The sequence below is a fragment of the Brachyhypopomus gauderio genome, unplaced genomic scaffold, assembly GCF_052324685.1.
Source record: "Brachyhypopomus gauderio isolate BG-103 unplaced genomic scaffold, BGAUD_0.2 sc69, whole genome shotgun sequence".
NCBI classification, from domain to species: Eukaryota; Metazoa; Chordata; class Actinopteri; order Gymnotiformes; family Hypopomidae; genus Brachyhypopomus; species Brachyhypopomus gauderio.
Genome location: NW_027506890.1, coordinates 1,075,039 through 1,085,038, shown reverse-complemented (window position 1 = coordinate 1,085,038; position 10,000 = coordinate 1,075,039). Strand labels below are relative to the sequence as shown.

General features: G+C 44.3%; 1 protein-coding gene across 1 annotated transcript in view; it reads right to left on the bottom strand.

The window, feature by feature from the left end:
* tafa3b (TAFA chemokine like family member 3b) overlaps positions 1 to 5,820 on the bottom strand; it is a 95,585-nt gene extending 89,765 nt beyond the window's left edge. Inside the window, exon 1 of the mRNA XM_076989691.1 lies at positions 5,235 to 5,820. The gene's annotated coding sequence lies outside the window, so the exon portion shown is untranslated. The remainder of the gene's footprint in view (positions 1 to 5,234) is intronic.
* Positions 5,821 to 10,000: the final 4,180 nt, after the last annotated feature.

The following is a 10,000-nucleotide window of genomic DNA, read 5'->3' as shown; positions in this document are numbered from 1 at the left end:
TTCCAGTTGAAAATTTTGTTTGTGACATTTGACTCTGCATTACATTCATCAATCTTGGCACATGGGCTGCTGTGAGTGCTCCAGACGACCACATCCAAGGAACCGTGACATCTGTACCATGACTGTTCAAGTTCACATACACTCAAAAAAAGTAGTATGAGTGCAACATGAAAAAAATATTTACTTTTATTTTGTCATTTATTTTTTATATTTAACATTTTTCATGACATTTTATGAAGTCTCTTTGTAAAACCTGTGTCCTTGTCAGTCTGTTCTGCTGCTAAGTGTATGCCTGTTTCCAAGACAACCTTCACTCAGTGCTAAAGATGCTCACCACTATGGAGACTCCTTGACCTGAGGTTCATTTCAGGTTTTAGATCTCCTGACATGAGCCATGACCTTGGTGATGATCCAATGTTGGTGAATGAGGACAACAGATCTGAGAAATCCCCAGTTGCTCTGGGCCGACTACTCCTCAGAGACCCACTGGTGACCCACTGGACTGCTACAACAGACCAGTGCAAAGGAGCTTGGGATCACCCACTATCCCATCCTGCTAGCCGTAGCCCCACGATGACATCATGTGACGCACGGTAGGATGAACCTTCTCTAATAAAATAATTGCAATATTTCAAGTGACCTCTAGGGGTGCACAGATCACTGTTTAATCACCACTTCCACCAATGTAACAGATAGCACAGCACTCCGTCACTCCCACTCATACACCCTTTTCACTCTGGCTTTGATTAAGCCCCTCCAGCACTCCAGCAATGTCTTCATCCTCCTCTTCTTCCTCTCGAGTGCCCCCCTCCCTTCCTACCATATCTGTGCTGTGAGAGAAACCATAACATTCATAAAGAAAGAATCAAAGGAAAGCAGACAAAGTTAGCACACTGATAGACCTCAGTATTTGTTTCAGCAGACATCTCCTGTAGCAGCAGATCGCTGTCTGACCAGGACGTGGTCAGGATGGGAAGTGTGCAGCCTAACGCAGCCTCCTTTTAGCATAATGAAAGAGAACCCACCATAACCCCCCCCATACCCTCCCCCCCAACCCCACAAGGGTTCCTTATATTTCTTACCATGGACACAGCTGTGCTGTACAATGCCAACTCTGTCTATCTTGAACTACAGTACACCATGGGTTGTATGTATAATATGTTGTCATCAGACAAAGAAACACATCACATAACAGCCACTAATAAACTAATAAATATTGTATTATAAGTTATATATGTAATTAGATATTATTTATATATTAAACATGCATTTTGAGCTTTTCCAAACGAGCCCATAGCCCACCTAGCCATTCAAGATGAAAGAGCAGAAATTAAGTAATTTAAATGATGTAATATAAATGATGTCATGTAAATGATGTCATGTAAATTATGGTGCACATCACACACCTATGAAAAGGCCACAACGTGAGCGTGTGAAGCCGTTCTGACATCATTGCAATGTCGCCCGCCATCACAGTTAACACCACCATAATCACACAAATACAGTGTGAACCCTGCACAGATGGAAAGAACAGATCACTCAGTGCTGGAAAGAGCAGAGAGGGATGTTAAAGCACTTAAAGGTCATTGTCCATTTTCAAACGGCAGAGCACAAAACGAGCGAGACAAAATGTCTCCATCCAGATCAAAATTAAGTGGTGAAATATCAAGATCTAAGTCCTCCTAAGGGCCACGCCGTCCCTGCGAGAGGTCAGTCACACGGAGCGTGCTCAGAAATTCAGGGACTATGGTGTGAACCCCAAGGATGGATGGATGGATGGATGGATGGATGGATGGATGGATGGATGGATGGAGGGATTTCTTTGCAAAGCCTCCTCTGCAAAAAAAAAATAAAAATTATTTTTGACTAGCCAAAATGTTGCCGCATCCATAATGAGATCAATAACAGACACTGCAGCAAGCACACAATTAGCTTAGCTAATGCTGACCTTACATGTAGACCATTGTACTGTTGGTGAAGTTGTCCAAAAAAATGAGGCTGTGAGTTGCAGTTATTCCTGAGGGCACAACTTCACCTGCAGAACCAGGTCCCATGGAACGTGCCTGAAACAAACGTCTACAGACCCAGCGGGCTTCCGTGGATTCAGCTGACTGGCCTTTGTTTAAATGCTGACTGATAGAGTGGGAAGAGAGAGAGAGAAGAACGGGTTTAGAGGAGAAAGAGGGCTGTGTGGTGCAGTCTGCAGGTGGAGAGGGTGGAGGGAGGTGGTGGGGGATCCCCAGTGAGACTCTTTCAGGTCTATTAGCTCTCACTCTGTCCTCTTCCTCTCCAGAGAGAGGGAGTCAAGGAGGGAGGTGATGGCTGCTGGGGTTTTTCAGCCTAGTTAAGCGTGGAGGTGGAGAAGAGAAGAGAAGAGGAGAGAAGAGAAGAGAAGAGAAGAGAAGAGAAAAGCACTCCTGCTCACTCTGTGGTCTCTAAAAACCTAATGCTAAAACCTTGTGCTCATTTTTCTGTCCAAAACATCTGGGCCCAGTAAGTCAAGCACAGATGTCTTCAAAGCAAACTGCCCCAGTCCAGCTCTGAGTTCTGCCTGGACAGACAGAACAAGGGCTGAATTAATAGAAGGAAGTCTAAGTGTGTTAACCAAACCCCTGGATACACACAGAAACAGATCTACACACACACCAAGATATTCAGGTGTTCTGTCTTTGTTAATGTCTTTGATGGATTAATCACCTAACAGGCGATCAATTACAGGATAATGGGTGAGCGGCGGTCTGTTAGACATTAATCCCCCCTACCAGATAGCTCTCAGCGGGTGACAGTCGGTGAAACTCTACACTACTCAACCACACACACACACACACACACACACACACTCACACACACACACATTCACATGCACACACATGCGCGCACACACACACACACACAGACACACATACACAATGCCACTCTCAGCCCTGCATCGCTCCCATGAGGTCTGACCTCTCACCCTTAACCATCAGCAATTCCCACAAATAACCACACTGTAATAATACTCTGAATGCACAGTGGACACACACACATACACACACCCTTCAAGGGGGGGGGGGGGGGGGGGTTACTCTAATTAATCAGACAGGAATAGGATCAGGGACACAGCAACGAGAACTGGAAGGTTATTAGTACTGCTGTTACTGCCTCTCCACAATATGTGAAATACACACATGGAACTGACTGTGAAAAAGAGTTCACTTGTCCATTTGATTGGACAGAACCAGAAAATGGACAGAGAGAGATAAGAAGAAGAGAGAGGGAATTACTGAAGTAAACCAGCAGAAAGAAGGACTGAGTGTGTGTGTGTGTGTGTGTGTGTGTGTGTGTGTGTGTGTGTGTGTGTGTGTGTGTGTGTGTGTGTGTGTGAGAGAGAGAGAGTAGAGGGAAGACACTATGAGGAAATTAGACAGATAAGGGGAAAGCAGAGGATGTGAAGACATGAGATAAATAGGTTTTAAACAGAGTATTTGGAAATAAAGGGAAATGTATCCAGATACACAAAGCCCTGAAATGACTCCACTTTAGGCAGCCTCTTTTGTGCACGTTGCCAAATATAATTAGCTCTGTTCTTCTCTCTCCCTCTCCCCCTGTCTCTGTTCCTCTCTCTACCTCTCCCAGTGTCTCTGTTCCTCTCACTCCCTCTCCCCATGTCTCTGTTCCTCTCTCTCCCTCTCTGTGTCTCCGTCTACAGCTCTCTGCCCCTCCTTCTCTTCCTCTCTCTCTGTTCCCTGCTGTTACAGTGTTGCAGTGATTAGTAAATCCCCATCCTAAGCTCTCCACTCATTGTAAACTCAGTCTAATAGCACTGTGTTGGTCTTGAGTGTTGCCAGCAGACCTCAACTGCTGACTGCAGCATAATAGCCCCACCCCCACGTTCAACCTGTTTACACTGATTTGCCAACTGACAAATTATCATAGACGGGCTTCAATTAGGCACCTGTGTAGCTTCAGCTGGGTTCACAGCCAGTGGAATGCAAACACGCCTTCATTTTAGAGCTGTGTATTGCAAAAACGCTCTAATAGTAGACTGTAATATTCTAGTCTTTCAAGCAATGAATATACAAAAAGAAAGAACACAGTCATATGTCAAACCCAGTTTAAGAGAGCCATATTTGAGCCAATGGTATAGCCAAGCAATAGTGATGCTACTGACACTGAACTATAGTACAATCGGCTTCCGTTTCAAAAGACACCACATGAGAGCAGCAATTGATCAAAATTACACTGTAATACTTAAAACATCTAGGAAAGAGACAAGCACCTGCTCAAGGTTAATCTGTTTCACCACAGACTGTTTAGGTTTTTCAACATCAAGGTTCTGTTACCACTGAAGGCAACAATTCATCCCGTACGTTAACGCATAGCTCAGCGTCTCATCTCTACCAGTAGACCACTTCAGCAGCGTGAAAGGGCTCAGCGCCTCTCGCGCACTCAATAGGCGACGTGTGCGCTCGCGGACGCGTGTGAGCGCGTGTGACCTTGTCCAAATATATAGGAAAGTGATCAACACAAACGTCACTCCTGTAGCAAGTGCTTTGGGCATCCTATTCATAATATCATGCATATACTAGTTCAACAGCGAGAAGCTCTCCAAACCAATTCTTAATTAATTAAAATTGTAACCACGTAGACGTCTGTCCCAGCGTCACCAACTTGCACCAACAACTGGATAGAATCCAGAAACTTTGCAAAGTGTGCACACCTCAGCAGCAGGAAGTAGCGCAACGTTGCCCTTTTTGCGCCACTGCGAGGCGGGTTGGCTGATTCGCTAACTGAGCTGGAGGTTCACACGGGAGGTTGAGGGACCTGGCATTGGTGCGCCATACCAGACGAGAGCGCACGTACTGCAGACAGCAGTCATGGCTCAACCCGTCATTCACGTCTACCCGCTCACTCACGTCCCTCCCGTCACACTTCCATTCTTGTCTATTCATTTTTCTCAAACTGCACATTTGTTACCTTATAACTACCTACATTTTATGATTGAAAGGAGATATTTACACGAAGTTTCAGTGATTCGCGCAAACCCTGTGCGCTACTAATAATGTTTTGAATGAAGTAAGCTTCATTAAAAAAATTTTTTGGACAGTTTAAAACCAAAACGACTAATGTCATCTCGTCATAATCTCAACGCTTAAGAATTTTAGAATTATCATTTAATTCTTCGACAGCAGAACTGATCAGTTGAACAAAAAAAGAGAAAAACAACATTACACATTTGTATGTTATATTACCTGTTGGTGCACCGCTCGTGTTTTACTCCTACGAAGAGACCTGTCTCATTGCTGTTCCATTATCTGACATAAAGACATCGGATGTATCCTGTCTCCGATACGAAAAGGCGCCAGCAATCCACTCCACCATATGCTTCAGAATTTCCAGTCCTTCAGAAATTCAGCCCGTAGATAATGGAATTTTTTTATTCTCTAATCAGTGTAAAATGCAGTTTAATTTTTTACCAGGAGCATCCAAAGTCCGAGCTGGATGCGCAACGCGCAGGGACGCGTGCCTGCGGAAAGTTGTGTGTCGCGCAGCCTCCTCTCTACATCTCCATCTCCACTAGCCCGCCGGGCGCAAAACTTCGCTTCAGTGCTTTTTAGATGGGCTTAAAAAACATCCCAAGCGTTAAAATCAAAGCCCGGTTCCGCCTTGTATTCCCTTGGCCCTTTTCTCCGCGGTGTCCGGTGAGACTGAGAGGGGAGAGGATGGTCGAAATGGTGTCGGGTCTAACGCGTTAGTACCGGAGGGGCAGGCAGAGGTCTGGACCGCTCCGTTGCTCTGCCGTGCTCTCGCCAGCTCTCCAGGGACGTCTGAGCCAAACGGTGGCGTGGTGGTCTAGCGCCACCTAGTGGCTCATTTTCGTTCCGATGACTGAGGTGATGTTTTTGAAACCGTTTGCTTAATAATAGCCTTCGACGCATTAGTATCCTACTAAAAGCGACGGACGAGGTATGAGTTATTTATTTATCTATCTTTTTTGTAGTTTAATATTGATTTTAATTCGCCATTTATCTGCTTAACCCTTCGGGTGCTTTATAGTCTCTGGATAGACAACGTCCCCGACGTTATTCTTCCCTTTGATTTAAAGAAGAAAGGAGCTGTTTTCCTAACGGTTCACTCATTTGATTCGTTTTAAATATGTTTAAGAAAATGACTACATTATTTATTGTAGAGTTAAGTGAAATGTGCTAGGTGCTGGGTTTTGTTTGTTTAATTGTTTGTTTGTTTCAAAGAACCAAACGAACTCACACGTGGACAACAACTTTCAGAACATTCATTTATAACAAAAGATATTAAGGGAGGAATGACACAGGTGTTCTGTACTCACTGATGAAATCTGTACATAGCGCAGACATATGGAGCACTCTCTTGTGTGTGTGTGTGTGTGTGTGTGTGTGTGTGTGTGTGTGTGTGTGTGTGTGTGTGTGTGTGTGTGTGTGTGAGCGAGTGAGCGAGTGAGAGAGAGAGAGAGAGAGAGAGAGAGAGAGAGAGAGAGAGAGGAATAGAATGAGAAAAGTAGATTGTGAGAAGTAGCTTTGCTAAAAGCCTCTCAAAGGGCATTTGTCATTGCTGATACATCTGGCTGTACATTGGGTAATATCCTCCATTAAACTTGAGAGAGAGACCCCACATTTTAAGGGAAGGTGTCCCCCAGGAAATGGCCCCTTTCACTGTCCTGAGACAATGCTTGTACTGTATACATTACTGATATATAGAGAGGCTGGAGTTAGTTCTGGTCTTATGTCAGGCTGTGTTCAGGATGAAGTTATCTAGGCCGGGACTGAGAGGGTTCAGATTTATAGAGGTGTCTTCGAATGAAGCCCTTTCGCGGAGTTATAGAGTGTCAGCTATTGTTTAGAGGATATAAATCTCCTGAATGTCCACTATTTCTGTGTATGAGAGAGAGAAGGAAAGAGAGAGAGAGAGAGAGAGAGAGAGAGAGAAAGCATGATCTTTGTATCAGATACTTGACTCAACCTACGCACGAGTGTGCATACACATAAGGGACGTCCTAATATGGCCTTACAACTAGGGCATGTTGTGTGAAATGGTTCCCATGTATGCCGTACCATACCGGTCCAGGCTTCTGGGCCTGATTACTGACTGGGCCAAGGGGCCACAGCCTCCAACTGGCCCTCGGGCTACTTCCAGCCTGGGGTAAAATCCATAGCAATGAGTGTAGTCACAGGGGGAGATAAATGAAGAAATGTTATACATTTACATGGAATACTGAATTGAACGGAACTGATTTTTCACATGGTGAATTGTTATTGCGTTATGAATTCTGTATAATACATTAAAAAAAATTCTGTTGTAATACCAATGCTGCACTCTTATTATAGACATATTGATAGATTCATCCTGCTGTCGTTGTGAGTATGTGTGCCCTTGGGCTTCCGTCTGGAGCAGGGACGTGTGGGGGGGCCACAGGGGCCCGGGGGGGGACCTTCACGGTGCAGCTTGGGATCACCTGCTTGCGCCCCATTCATCTCACATCAAAAGGAACTGTGGGATGTTGGAGAGCCATGTTCAGCTGGCATTGATTAGCACTTAACTGAAAGTGTCATTTAGCTGCAGTCTTAAAGAACAGCTTCCCACCAACACAGCAACACTGAGTAATGAGAGAGGGCACTGCGTAAGTGAGCACCTCATAACTCCCCTCCTGCTCCTGCTGAGCTTGTCTGGCAGTGCTGTACTGTAAACCCACAACAAACACCACTCACAACAAACACCACTCACAACAAACACTACTCACAGCAAACACTACTAACAGCAAACATCACCCATAACAAACACCACTCACAGCAAACACCACTCACAAAAACATCACTCAAAAAAACACCACTCACAGCAAACACTACTCACAACAAACATCACTAACAGCAAACACCACTAACAGCAAAATCACTAACAGCAAGCACCACTAAAAAACACCACTCACAAAAACACAACTCACAACACCACTAACAACAAACCACACTCACTACAAACACTGCTCACAACAAACACCACTCACTACAAAAACAACTAATCACAAACACTGCTCACAACAACCACCATTCACAACAAACACCACCCACAACAAACACCACTCACAACAAACACAACTAACAGCAAACACCACTAAAAGCAAACATCACTAACAGCAAACAACACTCACAACAAACACCACTCACAAAAACACCACTCACAGCAAACACCACTCACAACAAACACCACACCACAAACACCACGCACCACAAACACCACGCACAACAAATACCACGCACAATAAACACCATTCACAACAAATACTGCTCACAATAAATAGCACTCATTGCAAACACCACTCACAACAAACACCACTCACTACAAAACCACTCATTACAAACACCGCTCACAACAACCACCATTCACAACACCACTCACCACAAACACCACTCACAAACACTACTCACAACAAACATCACTAACAGCAAACACCACTAACAGCAAAATCACTAACAGCAAGTACCACTAAAAAACACCACTCACAAAAACACAACTCACAACAAACACCACTAACAACAAACCACACTCACTACAAACACTGCTCACAACAAACACCACTCACTACAAAAAAAACTCATCACAAACACCGCTCACAACAACCACCATTCACAACAAACACCACCCACAACAAACACCACTCACAACAAACACAACTAACAGCAAACACCACTAAAAGCAAACATCACTAACAGCAAACAACACTCACAACAAACACCACTCACAAAAACACCACTCACAGCAAACACCACTCACAACAAACACCACACCACAAACACTATGCACCACAAACACCACGCACAACAAATACCACGCACAATAAACACCATTCACAACAAATACTGCTCACAATAAATAGCACTCATTGCAAACACCACTCACAACAAACACCACTCACTACAAAACCACTCATTACAAACACCGCTCACAACAACCACCATTCACAACACCACTCACCACAAACACCACTCACAAACACTACTCACAACAAACATCACTAACAGCAAACACCACTAACAGCAAAATCACTAACAGCAAGTACCACTAAAAAACACCACTCACAAAAACACAACTCACAACAACCACCGTTCACAACAAACCACACTCACTACAAACACTGCTCACAACAAACACCACTCACTACAAAAACAACTCATCACAAACACCGCTCACAACAACCACCGTTCACAACAAACACCACCCACAACAAACACCACTCACAACAAACACAACTAACAGCAAACACCACTAAAAGCAAACATCACTAACAGCAAACACCACACCACAAACACCACGCACAACAAATACCACTCACAACAACAAACACCACTCACAAAAACACCACTAACAACAAACACCACTCACAACAAACACTAAAAGCAAACATCACTAACAGCAAACACCACACCACAAACACCACGCACAACAAATACCACTCACAACAACAAACACCACTCACAAAAACACCACTAACAACAAACACCACTCACAACAAACACCACACCACAAACACCATGCACAACAAATACCACTCACAACAAACACCACTCACAACAAACACAGCTCACAACAAACACCACTCACTACGAACACCGCTAACAACAAACATTACCGACAACTTCGAATCTATGGTAATTGTCATTTTTGGTTTAGTTTTTTGCAGTGTCATTACATAATCCACATAGAGGAGTAAAAGCCCAGAGTCAGATGTTTTTGGAGTTTTCTATTAGCATACAACCCAACATCGCAAAACCCTACATCAACAGTGACTAAGTCCCTGCAGAGCTCCCTCCTCTCAGAGCAGCATGCACACCAGCCACCAAGATGGCTTATCGCAGATCAGTGCTGAATGCTAAGATCCTAAGCAGATGTCAGTGGAATAAGTGGAGACAGGTGCCATTCACTTACTAGCTGATGGAAACTCAATCCCAGCACAGCGCTGGTGCCAGACCTCGGCTCTGTCATAATTCCA